Genomic DNA, 14,452 nt, shown 5'->3' with positions numbered 1-14,452 from the left:
TCGCATGCCCTTTAATCACCATAGTTATCACTTGTTAATTCATGAAGTAATTGCCAGTAGTTCGATCATTAGCTTAATTACTCAGTAGGGATACTTGGTTTCATATCTTTCGTCTATCTCTGCACCACATAATCCAATGACAAAGATTATGAAGGTTCGGTTGATGTTAACCAACTCGCTTCCGGCCTCAGAGGGTCAGTCATTCATTTTGTCGTTCTTACTAGAGTTTCTGGTTCTTCAACCTACCTCGATGGCACTAAGTATTTTCGCCCATTTCTGTTTCTTCTCATTTGCACGTAACTCTACATCCTACAGTCATAACAGTTCTGCACATTTTCTTTCTTTTTATGCTACTGCTCTTTCTCTAGTGAATTGTTTCATGCCATCCTCACCACTTTCACAAGTATCCTTATAATTTGGAAGCATCCCTTTGCTAGGGAGGAGTGGAAGGGGATTAAAGGCGATTCTATAGGTATTCGGAGTTGAATGACAGATATTATTAAGGTTCGTTTGAGGTTAACCAAGTCACTTCAGGGCTTTGAGTGTCGGTCATTCGTTCTTCCGTTCTTACTAGGGTTTTTGGTTCTGAAACCTACGTCAATGGCATTAAGTATTTTCTCCCATTTCTGTCACTTATCATTTGTAGGTGGTAAGCCTACATCCTAGTTATAAAAATTATGCACATTTTCTTTCTTTTTATGTTACTTCTCTTTCTCTAGTGAATTGTTTCATGCCATCGTCACCACATTCAAAGGTATCCTCAGAATTTGCAAGCATCCATTTGTTAGTGAGGAGTGGAAGGGTATTGAAGGCACTTCTACAGGTATTCGCAGTTAAATCAATTTGCATTCAGGGGTTATATATATATATATATATATATATATATATATAAATATAATTCTTCGCCTTTGATGAATTGTTCTTTCATCATAGGATTCCGAAACTAAGCACAGAGACATCGATTACCACATGGGTGACAATCCTAGTTTGCACCTTTAACTTTATTATTTTTCTTTATCCAGGTTGAAACCCTCGATTTTTGGCTAGTTAGGTCTCTTCTTGTTGCAAGTTGAGTTCTCCTACCATACTTTTCGATTTCATAACTCAAAGCTCATGACTAGGGTCACACACGAATTCTCACCATCTTTCTATTTTTCGAGGTTCTTGTTCCTTCTCCTAACTCATACGAGGCTCTTAAAGGCTCTTTCCCTATACCAGTGTTTTTTGCTTAGGTTTTCTAAAGAGCGTACATGGTTTTCCAACAATTTGAGGAAACCCTACCGACTTGTAACTCCTCATTGATGTTTAACGCTCCAATTATGATTTTCCCATGCCATCTTGCAGCATTGCTAGAGTTATGTAGGCAAGAGTCATTTTTTTTTTTCTAATATGCAACTTCCCAAGTTCTGGGCATTTACCATTTTACCTTGATGTACTTTTAGATATTTATACAGTAATGGTGACCCACACAATTTTTTCTGTTATATTTTGGATTCCTCTTTGGATGGTCTTGACTTCTCCTGTTCTTGGATATAAATAAAATATCGGAACAATTATTTACTATCACTTTTTTTCTCTTCTGTTTGCAGAAGCTCAGAAATTTTAGGAAATCTATTTAAGCATGCGGAAGAAAAATTAAACTGTTTCGTTTCTACGACTGCAATATGGGTTGTTTGCAACACAGGAATTTCTCCTTCGTAGTGTTGCTTTAATACATTGAATGAATATGATGGTCCTAGCACTAGATGATTTTATTTTGATTCAAATGAATTGATTTATTTTCTAGTTCTTGTAACATGAACCGAGGCTATTATCTAGCCATACATGACTGTGCTTAAAAGTTTATATTCATATTTTTACAGTGTCGATTTCGGTTATTTCAATTTTTCTGTCCTTCTGTCAATGCCTGGCAATGGGAGAGACCTCGGTTACCTCCGACCTGCCCACCACCTTGATGGTGCTTAGTTAGGAGTTTCTTGTCCAGGTTCTGGATTGGCTTCTACAAGCTCCGGTTTTTTGGCCTAAAGCATAAGAGAAACCCACGAATGAGTCCTCTTAAATTGTTTTCATGTTAATTCTAAGTTTTCTTTCCCAAATATCTCTACTTACGTTTTCTTCATAAGATTATATATAAACCCCATTACCAACATATCCCTCGACATTTTATACATGCTTTCATACCTTTCACACATCAAATTCCGGATTAACTTCTTCCAGGGTTACCAATCTTTTCATACACAACCATAAGAAGAAAAACATTTTCATTTCAGATTTAGGGAGATTCGTTGTCTCAACAACACAGTTAAATTTTCTATAGTACTCCCAAAATATTTCCGTACCAAAGATATGAAGAATTTATATTTTGATCACAATATTAACTTCCATAAAAGAATTTATTTTCACATTAAGAAACGAAGTTTTAGAAAACAATAATAAAACATCACAAAGTTATTTATGTATCTGTATCTAGTCTGTTAAGAAAGTCAATTAGAAGAGACTGCACCACCCAACCACAAGACTGATAATTATGTCCAGTCGCCTCCCAAGCATTCTCCCTTCTAGACAATTTAGAAAACAAATTTTGAGATCGTCTATTCTTGGTCGTCGGGACCACACTAGTTGTGCCCTGAATTCTCCACTCAAAGATCGTTTCCAAGGGTTCCACTCGCCCTATGTCTAGGTCAATCATACATTAGCTTGGCAGTGCCCTAGAAACCTTCATAGTGTCCTGTGAAAAGTGCCAAATTTCCAATATTCTTTTCTCTTCATCCTCGAGCCTGCTCCTCCTGCTATCCTTGGATCTTTTTCCCACTGAGACAGGGTTTTTCTATCTCTAAAGAGACAGAAAATATAACTATCTCTAACTACCTCACTTTGAAATTTTTTTTAATATTTTCCCGCGATTTCCCAAACATATCATAATTTATTTTCCAAATTAAAATTATATTTTAACATTAAAATTTCACTATACGTCTTTTGACTAAACCATGAGTTATTAAGTGACGTAAAATAAAAATATACAACAACTAACAAATATTTACAACAACTAGGATGTGACAAGAACTTAAAATCTATCATTTAATCTTCACTAGTGTTTCAATGAGTATGCTTTGCTTTTTGATGACTTCGTTTATAGAAACAAATATCACGTTAAACAAGTATAATAATCCAAAATATTTAACTTTTAATTTACATAGAGGCTCGCAAAATTGTAGCTCTTGAATTATACGAGCTTAGAATGGTTTCACTTAATTATTTCATTCAACAATGGTTGGAAGAGAACAAGGTCGACATTTCGTTTTCGGAAGTTAAAATTTTGTTTAAAAATTAAAAGTTTGCAAGGCTTTACAATAGACGGAAATTTGTTAAAATATCAATATTCAAAAAAGTTTTTATTGAGTAATAATTATTTATAATCTCTGAAAAAAGGGTTGTTATGGACTTTATTTATAATTTGTTTCAAAATTACGTAATGTGTTTGACTTATCTTAAGATCATAAATAAGAATTTCTTTTGTCAATTTAAAAATGGTTTTAGTTTAGTTCATTTCAAATTTATACTCAACAATTACAGTTTCTTGGTTTTTTCAATACAATATATGGCATAGTAAATCTACTATTAGACTATTCGGAAATTCATTATAACAATATAGACATATTCGTATTAAAATCTCTAGTAAAAATATATATTTGCGGAAGATTTTAGTGTTATTTTTTTCAATGATTTGTACAATATTATTTGGTAGCGATTTAAGAGGCAAGTATTTTTACCTTCTTTTGTTATTTGAAATTTATAAATCAAAATTTAAAATTTAATAAATTTCAAATTTATAAATTAAATTAGATTTACATATTTATTATTTTTATTGAAAATTTTAAAAAAATTGTAATTTAGTGATAAAATTTGAATATATATATTTCTTTAAATAATTGTAAATTAATTATTTAAAATTTAATATTGAATTTTAGATATTTATCTTTTTTACTAAAATATTAAATAAATGGGGAATTTGAAGATGCATCATTTTAATAAAGATTGAGGTGAAATAATTATATAATAAACCATTTAAAAATAAAGTTATTGGAAACTTACAACCTCTCTTCTATTTTAATCATTTTAAATTTTCAACAATAACATTACTATATAAAAAGCATGAGATATAGACCAATTGGTTTTGAGTGTGGACGCTATTTGTTTAGTTGTTTTAGGGTTTTACCTTCTACTTTATCATCCTAAATTTGTTTGGCTTGTTTAGTTGTTTTAGTGTTTTACCTTCTACTTTATCATCCTAAATTTGTTTAGCTTGATAAGCGCTACTCCACCTGGCCTATATTTCCCTTTTCGCACATTTTCTCACACTTGTAACCTTCAAACAAGTGAAAACTAACCATTCCTAATGTAAAAATAATCAACACAGATAAAGGATACCATTGAATATCTTAAGATTTATATTTATTCACCCTGAAATACTTCTTCCATTCATACACTTTATTAGAGATAGAGGATACCAATGAATATCTTAATATTTTTATTTATTCACCCTGAAATACTTCTTCCATTCATACACTTTATTCATGTACCTGTGTGACATTCTAAGTTTTAAAAACAGAAGTTTCACATCTATAATGTCATTGAATATTTATAAGTTTCACATCTATAATGTCATTGAATATTTATAAAGAATACAAAATTGGAAATAGATATGTTGATAAGAAGTCCAAATATTTAGGTGTGCATGACATTCTTCTCCTGATATATCTATACTCCTATCACCCAAACGAAGATGTAGGAAATCATTAAATTGTTTGCTTAGAATATTTTAAATGAAAGTGGTTATATAGATTGAGATTGGATCCCTCAATGGTCATCTTAATTGGAAAAGTTTTGGTATTTTTTTAGTGTTTAATTTTGTATGTATTATGAATGCGGTCTCACTGTTAGATCTTTTAATTGGGATTTAATGAGTTTTCATTATTGTGAATCATTTAAGTAATATTTTTTCATAAATTTTGGATTACAAATTTTATATTAATTAGTAGTTTTTAATATCTATTAAATTCTATTAATAATTTATAAAAATAAAATAAAATTATAAAATTGTTTTAATAGATAATTGTTGACACCTAATCCCGGGGATTGGTGAACATTTGTAAATAGTGTAAATAATAAATAATGGAAAAGGAAGATTCATCGGGAGATGAAACCCAAGAGTCACTCCCTCATGTATATAAATATGAACAATCTCAATGAATAATCATATTTCATTTGAGGAGTTGCCTCCTGGCCTGACATGGTATCAAAGCCAGCTCCCAAAATTAGTTTTTTGTAACTCCCTTCTGCCATTTCTGGAGTATGTCATGCTCTTTGTCTGTTGCTATGCTCTCTGTTCCCTACATTAGTTTTATTGAATGGTATGTGTTTGATAATACTTCAGCTTCCCACCACCTCTCTTCTGCTCACTATGGTAATACTCCACACTCTGGTATCAGTATTAATATCCCAACAATTTGTTCCTTCAATATTAATATCCCAACTGTGCACTTCCTCCACATTCATACCACTGTGTTAATATCCCCACTCCATTACGTTCAAAGTTGCTCTTCATATGGTAGTCACTTCATGGTGTTCAAGAAGAGGAAGAGCGCTCACAGCTCCAAACCTCCGAGGTCTGGTTTTTGGTTACCTTCAGTTGAGTTCCATTGGTAAGGGCTCCGAAGAACATTACGACTTCCAAACTAGTTTTATCGCAACCCTTCCCATCTATTCGACTATGGAACTAAATGCTAGTTTCAAGGCCTGACATTGTGCTTCCAGGTACCGAAGGCTTTGTGGCTCTTCTGATTTATAAATCATTTTTAATGAGTCTGATAACATGCAGTGTTAAAAAATAAATTCAAGTCACAGGCACAACTTTTGCATAAAGCACCATACGCACTGTCGACTACTCAACCCACGCTCTTTTGTTGTGTGGTATCACGTTTTTTTTTGCTGTGTGGTATCACGATTTCATTGTCGACTACTGGTCGACTACTAGAACACTTGGTATGATATTACCGCTCTTAGAATGTTATTAATGCTTGGTAGGACACTCCATGCATATGTTTGATGGCAAGGTTGAGGTGAGAAAAGCATCAGATCACTCACTTGTCATGACAGGGATAGAACAAGAAAGGCTTCTGCAAGGTACCTCTTCTCGTGCAAAAAATTTCTCATACAATTCTCATTATGATGAAGGTACATTTCCATCAGGTTTATTATGGCATGCTAGATTTTGACACTTGAACTATGACAGCCTTCGCTTGTTGAATAAAAATGGTATTACTGGTTTGCCTAAAATTCCTAGGAAACTTAAGCAATGTCTGCTTGCATTCTAGGAAAGAATAGAAAATAGTCTTTTCATGATTCACATTCTAGAACACATACAAAACTTGAACTCATTCATTTAGATTTATGTGGTCCAATGCATGTTCCTTCTGTAAATTGAAATTAATATATGATGACATTTATTGATGACTACACCAGAATGTGGTGGGTTTATTTATTGAAGAAAAAATCTTATGCTTTTCAAACATTCAAGAACTTTCATACATGGATTGAAAATGATTCACAATCTCATATTGGCTCTATTCGCACTGATAATGGAAAAGAATATACTTCAAATCAATTTCAAAACTATCTTCGCCAACATGGGATCAAACATCAAACAATTGTGCCTTATAATCCCCAACAGAATGGAGTAGATGAAAGAATGGATAGGACAGTCTTAAATACGGTGTGCTCCATGATGTTTTTCAAGAATGTGAAATTGATGTTTTGGGTTGATGCAGTTCTATGTGTTGTATATGTAAATAATAGACGTCCATCTAATGTTATTAGAAACAAGACTCCTTATGAAATGCAGTATGGGCACATTCCTTTGGCAAAGCATCTCAGGGTCTTTGGTTTCACCTGTTATGCCTTGATACCAAGGGTACATAGAAACAAACTTGGTGAAAGGAGTCGTAAGTCTATCTTATTTGGGTATTCAAACACCTCCAAATCATACTGTCTCTATGATGAATTTAATAAAAAAAATTGTTGTATCTAGATATGTAATCTTCCTTGAATCTTCCAAAGGTGGAAATGTTGTTGAGTGGCAACTTGATCGCTTGGATAGATTCACAAATGCAAAATCATTTGAAGAATTTGATAATCAGATTCCACATATTGAAGGGGGGATTCCTATACTAGATCAATATGTGGATTCTTCTTCTGAAGCACTCTCTCCCCCACATGAAATTCCAACCACTGATGATACTTTGAGTGATGTGATTAACAGAATTGGGAGACTCATTCTTGATTCAGTCTCAAATCAATCAACTGAGCAGCTTGGAACATCTCAGAAAGGTCCCCCAAAGTGGCTGACAAAGACACTTGAATGTGTACATCCTAAGATAGGAACAATAAATTCAACAAGGCAAAATGGTGGTGATTTAGATGATTCTGATTCACCCGTTGATATGGATGTTTCTTATGATTGTGAAATAAATTTGTCTACAGAGTTTGAACCAAATTCCTTCAAATAAGTCGCTTCTCATGATGAATGGAAAGAGCAAATGCAAAAGGAGTATGATACCTTGATAAAGAATGGCACTTGGAAGCTGGTTGATACTCCATTGGGAACCAAACCAATTGGCTACAAGTGGGTCTACAAGAACATGTACAAATTTGATGGCTCACTTGACAAGCACAAAGTCAGGCTTGTGGAAAAAGTTTTTGCATAGAAGGAAGGGGTTGATTATGATGAGACTTTTTCCCCCACGAAAAAATGGGATACCATTCAGACACTCTTTTCTCTAATAGCTCAGAACGGTTGGAAAGTCCATCAAATGGGTGTAAAAACTGCTTTCTTGAATGGATATTTAAAAGAGAATGTTTTTATGTCCGAGCCTAAAGGATTTGCTGTGAAAGTACATGAACATAAAGTATGCAAACTTTTGAAATCCTTGTATGGCCTAAATCAAGCACTGTGACCCTGGTCTAAAAAATTAATTGAGTATCTTCTGAAACTCAATTTCAAACATTATGATCTTGATGATGCAACTTTGTTTGTCAAGAAAGTTGGAAGAACAGTTGTATATCTTGTGGTATATGTAGATGATCTTTTCATGATAGGGAATAATGAGAGATACATTGCATCCATAAAGAAGGAATTGAGGAAAGTTTTTGAAATGACTGATTTGGGCTATGTTCATTACTATATTGGCATTGAAGTAACTCAACATCCGAAGTCTATATTCCTTTCTCAAAAGAAGTACATTGGAGATTTGTTGAACGGGTTTGGCATGGCTGAATGCAATCCTCTAACTACTCCAATGGAACAAAACTTAAAGCTCACATCCATTGAAGGAAAATAATTTGAGGATGCAACAAAGTATAGACATCTTGTAGGAAGTACTGGCTAGCTCACTACTACTAGACAAGGCATTTACTTTGATGTTGAAATCCTCTCCAAGTTTATGCAAAATCCTTGTGAGGGACATTGGTCTGCTGCAAAAAGAGTTCTAAAGTACTTGAAGGGAACTCAAGACTTCAGACTCAAGTATACACAGGCGGGCAACTTCAGCTTGATTGGATACTCATTATTATGTTATGGATCTAGGATTTTAATTGTTACAATACCATGTCTTATCAATACCACATGCCCAAAAACAATAACTTATTTAAAAATAAAAATATTTTACAACTATTTTATTTTAATTTAATTTTATAACTTTTTTTAATTAAATCTAAGAGAAAATTGGTTATAATTACTTTTGAGGTATATCTTAACCCTCCATCCTCATGACTACTAATAATATTTTCATAGATATTAAATGGAGGTTTTAATAAATTAAAAAATGAGAATACTTTTATATATACAGATGTGAAATTTATATAATATAAATAATATTATAATGAACTAGGATAGAGGGATCTTAACCAAGGATCCAAGTGATGTGAGAAAGAAATGTGATTAACAATGATAGAGGAAATATAGTGTGTGATTCTTCTAATCTTTTTATTATTGTATTTTTTTTAACATGATCGATCCAAAATATAGGTTTAGTATTTTACAACCAATTATGTTTTTTATTAATTTAGATACTTTCTTAAATATAATACAATGCGATGATATTTAAGAAAGAGAGTGAGATGGTAGGGGGAATAGAGTGTGGGAAATAGACATAGAGGTGAGAGACATAGTGAGAGAGATAAATGAAGAGAGAGGGGGGGATAGGGAAAGAGAGAGGGGAGGGATAGGGAGGGAGAGAGGGAGTGACAAGGGAGAAATGAAGATGGAATGAGGGAGAGGGGAGATGAAGGAAGGGATAGAAAAGGGGAGGATAAAGATAGGGAAAGAAGGGGAAGAGAGAGATAAGGAGACATAGATATGGAGGGGGGAGAGAGGGGGAGAGAGAAAAGGAGAGAGGGAGGGAGATTGTGACAGAGTTGGAGGGTGGAGATATAGTGTGTATGATGGGGGTAGAGAGAGAGGGAGGGAGGTGGGAGAGAGAGGAAGGAAAAAGAGAGAGGACTTGAGAGAGAGGAGAGAGAGGGGGAGAAAGAGATGGAGTTGGAAGGGGAAGAAAGACATAGAAAGAGAAAGGTGTAGAGGGAGTGGCAAGGGAGAGAGAGAGAGAGAGAGTATGTTTTTGGGGTGATAAGGAGAGACAATGGGAGATAGGGATATAGATGGGGCAGGGTAGGGGGTAGAAGAGAGAGCCAAACAGAGGGAGAGATGAAGAGTGATAGATGGCAGATATATATATATATATATATATATATATATAGCGAGAGAGAGAGAGAAGGGGAAGAGATAGAGATGGAAAAGAAGAGGAAGAGATAGATGGATAGATATATAGATAGATATGGGGGGAGAGAGAGAGTGTGTGTGACATATGTTTAGGAGGTTGAGATAGAGAGACAAATAAGGAGAGATGGAGGGAGGTATAAATATGTATGGCAGGGGGAGAGAGAAAAGAAGAGAAAGATAGAGAAAGTTGGGGTGAGGGAGATAGAGTGAGATGTGGGAGAGACGGAGGGGAAGGGAGAGAGGGAGAGGGAGGTAGATAGACACAGAATGGAAGATAGAGAGAGAGGGAAGAAGAAAAAGTCTCACAGAGACAAATACAAACATAGAAGCTAGATCTAGAAAGTCATGAATATTTTAGATTTTCACTCAAATAATGTAAAGATTTCAATGTAGTTGTTGATTTCTAATCCTATTTGATGGCATGCACTATATGCACTGATTTCATAGTTGTTGATTTATAATTCTATTTAATACCTTACACTAGATGCATTGTTTCAATGTCGATATTGATTGCTACTCCTATTTGATTGCTTGCACATGATGCATTGGTTTTATTATAGATATTGATTTCTAATACTATTTGATTGCTTGCACTAGCTGCATTGATTTCAGTGTAGATGTCGATTTCAAATCATATTTAATACCTTACACTCGATGCATTGATTTCAGCGTAGATGTTGAGTTCTACTCATATTTGATTGCTTGCGTTGATTTCAGTGTAGATATGGATTTCTACTCCTATTTGATTTCTTGCACAGTGCACTGGTTTCAGTGTAGATATTGATTTCTAATCCTATTTAATCGCTTGCACTAGATGCATTGATTTTAGTGTAGATGTCGATTTCTAATCATATTTAATACCTTACACTAGATGCATTGATTTCAACGTAGATGTTGATTTCTACTCATATTTTCTTTCTTGCATTAGATGCATTGGTTTCAATATAGATATTGATTTCTAATCCTATTTGATTTCTTGCACTAGATGCATTGATTTCAGTATAGATGTTGATTTCTAATCCTATTTGATTGTTTGCACTAGATGCATTGATTTTAGTGTAGATGTTGATTTATGATTTGATGCAACAAGATGTATGATGTACATTAATTTCAAAGTAATTAGATTAATAGTGTGCATTGATTTTAGTGTAAGCACATCTCTACCTCCTCCATCTATATCTCTATCTCACATTGTCTCTCTTTATCTATCTCCTTATCTCAGCCCCTAAACATACACACTCTCTCTATATATCTATCTATCTCTCCCTCTGTCCCACCTTTTCCCCTCCCTCTCTCTTCCCCTTCTCTCCCTCTTTAACATTTCTCTCTCCATATATATATCCCTTCCTCCATCACTATCTTTGCCTCTCTTTTCTTCCCTCTCCCCACCCCATCTATATCCCTATCTCCCCTTGTCTCTCCTTCTCACCCCCAAAACACACACACACTCTCTCAATGCAAACACATAAAAATTATTCAACCATAAATACAATACTTGAGTTTTCATCTTAAATAAAATGTTTGCTTACCCCAAATGTTTGCTTCTTGAAACTATAAACTATTTATAATTGAGCACATTCTTATTATTCACATTTTCCATCATTCAATATTTTTAATTACTTTGCATTCAAACACAGTAATAGAAAATAACTACCACTGAAAATAATTTGGGGTTTAACACTCCATACATCACAATGATTGACTTTGGAGAAAACTACTATTAATATTGGAGAGCAACAGAAACAAGGTATGTTGTTTACTACAGTGGATCGAGTTTAATATTTGAATGGTCTATGATTCCAAGTACTCTTTTTCATATGATCAATATGAGAAAATGGAAAAAATAATTGGTGTGACAATAGGAACAATAGAAGAATATAGTTTTAGATTGAGGTGTGACAATATGAATAGTAGAAGAAAATAGATTCATATTGATTGCAATGAAGATTGTTTGTAACTGACTATATTCTTAGTATTCACATTTTCTATCTATCAAAATTGTTACATTGACACTTTGCACTCAAAATTTGTATTTCATCATTTGTTGTCATTCAAGTTACTAACAATGTCTCCCATCTCAACAAAATGAGGTAACTAAGCAAATTTTAGATTAAATTGACCAAATTAATCCTAGACATATTTAGGATATTTAAAATGATCAAAATAATTAGATGTTCAGCGAATTTTGTATTACGGCACAAGACTGAAACCAGCCTAGATCCATTTTAACACGGGATCTATCAAGCACTAGAAGGGATCAAATCTCTCAAGATGCAAACCTTTCCTCAAGTTTTGCACTCAAAAAAAGAAATTTACACCTTGAGATATTTGATCCTTCTCAACACTTGATAAATCCAGTATTAAAATAGATTTGGATCTAAACTTGTAAGAATACAAATTATGATAATCATAACACAAATATATATATTTATTATTAATTTATCTTAAAGTTAAAATAGTAAAAAAAAAATTAAAATCACTTATTAAAATCTCATACAATCCTAGTATTTAATTTATTAATTTTGAAATATTTAATTTCAAAAATATTAATATTATTTATTTGTAAAAAAATATAATTTGACCAAAATTATATCACCATCTAGTAGAACCAAATTCTAGTGGAATAGTGCCATTTTTCGTAGGAATTTAAACCATTAAAGGATTTTAGAAGTGACCGTCAATAGTCCAGAGGCAACGGGAATTATGTGACACGCTGAATTTAGAATGGCGGTCCGCAGGAAGCCGGCCGGAGCTGTCGGAAACTGTGTGGTAGATGTGGCATGCGGAGATTTCGTCATTGTTCTTGGATAACCTCAAAACATGAGGACACCCGCCAACGGCATGACCTCAAATGTAACCACAGATGTCACAAATTAGCGTACTAAGTCATTTGATTTTGTTCATTGTTTTTTCCAAAACCATGTTGTTTTCATATGAAAATGGATTTAGTACCATTACAAATCTCTGTACATTCAAAATCTTAAAGTTTAATAACGGTAATTTAGATTTTCCGAAATTGTACTAGACTTTAATAAAAGTCATAACTTTCTAATATTTTCTAAGCACTGGTTTTCTTTAATTACAGGGTTACGAGGAAGGAGACGTATGGTCACCCACATCTGGTTTCTGGAAAGTTGGCTTGCGTACCCACTTAAAGCGTAAGCGTCAGATAATGAGATTCTGTTTGATAGATACGAGGAAGGAGACGTAGGGTCACCCACATCTGGTTTCTGGAAAGTTGGTTTGAATCTCTGACAGCGAGAGACGCACTTAAAGCGTAAGCGTCAGATAATCAGATTTCGCGTTGAAAATGACTACTCCACCAATGGGTCATAAATAACTAGAGACTGTATATGTCCCGTCCCTGTTGAATTACTGGCCTGCCAGAATCCAAGATTTCGCGTTGAAAATAACTACTTTACCAATGGGTCATAAATGCTTAGAGACTGTATATGTCCCGTCCCCGTTGAATTACTGGCCTGATTTTGGCAGCCAGGCATTTATGCCCAGCTAACCAGTTTCCTGCTCAACTAAGAATCTTATCGATTGTTCTTATCAACAACGAAGAGACTGTATATGTCCCGTCCCCGTTGAATTACTGGCCTGATTTTGGCCGCCAGGCATTTATGCCCAGCTAACCAGTTTCCTGCTCAACTAAGAATCTTATCGATTGTTCTTATCAACAACGAAGAGACTGTATATGTCCCGTCCCCGTTGAATTACTGGCCTGATTTTGGCCGCCAGGCATTTATGCCCAGCTAACCAGTTTCCTGCTCAACTAAGAATCTTATCGATTGTTCTTATCAACAACGAAGAGTGGTCAGACCGCCATCGTATTATTTTTATTATTCACATTATTATTGCGTGTAGGGGATGCGTTGGTGTATGTATTGTCATGGAAAAAGAACAAATTTACTCATAACCCAAAGAGCAAGTGGAAGAGTTAAGATTATTCCAATTACTTATCCGGGTGGGTTTTGAGCGTTGGAAAAACTTGACAAATCGGAGGGTTTTGATTCTTTTATTTTTCTACCAACAAGAAAGAGAAACGCTAACATGGGTGGAGTGAATTATGAAGATTCCAGCTCTGCATTTCAATGATTTACAGGCTGGGTCGAAAAATGCGCGCATTGCATTCCTCCTATCTAATTGTCTATCTTTCATCGGCATAAATTTTATATGATCTGTTATTCGATACATAATGTTTGACTGGAATCACGTCACCTCCCCATTGAAACAAGTTGTACGAGTGGAATAAAAAGTGCAATGTCATCCTTCTCATATTCCAAGTTGCAGCTTGATATCTTTCTTGCAAGTTACGACTCTTTGAAATGGCAATACTTAGCAAGTTACGACTTTTTGAAATGACGATATTTATTTCTCAATCTATTGACTCATTGCGGTTAGGTTGTATAGGCATTGTTACATTTAAATTAGTATATTATTTAGGAGTGGGCATATATAACCCGATCATATTCATGGACTTATGGCTTGTTAAATACTGGTTGCTTTTTGAAATGAGGGTTCATCTAGTTATTATGGTTTATTGTCTTTTTGTTTTGGTTCATGGTTGTTTTTTAATTTTGGTCCATTGTAAGAAAATAAACTTTTCAAATC

This window comes from Pinus tabuliformis, chromosome 2_2, assembly GCF_031772625.1.
Source record: "Pinus tabuliformis cultivar Carrire ecotype Pingquan chromosome 2_2, CPIR1, whole genome shotgun sequence".
NCBI lineage: Eukaryota > Viridiplantae > Streptophyta > Pinopsida > Pinales > Pinaceae > Pinus > Pinus tabuliformis.
This window is presented reverse-complemented; position numbering follows the sequence as displayed.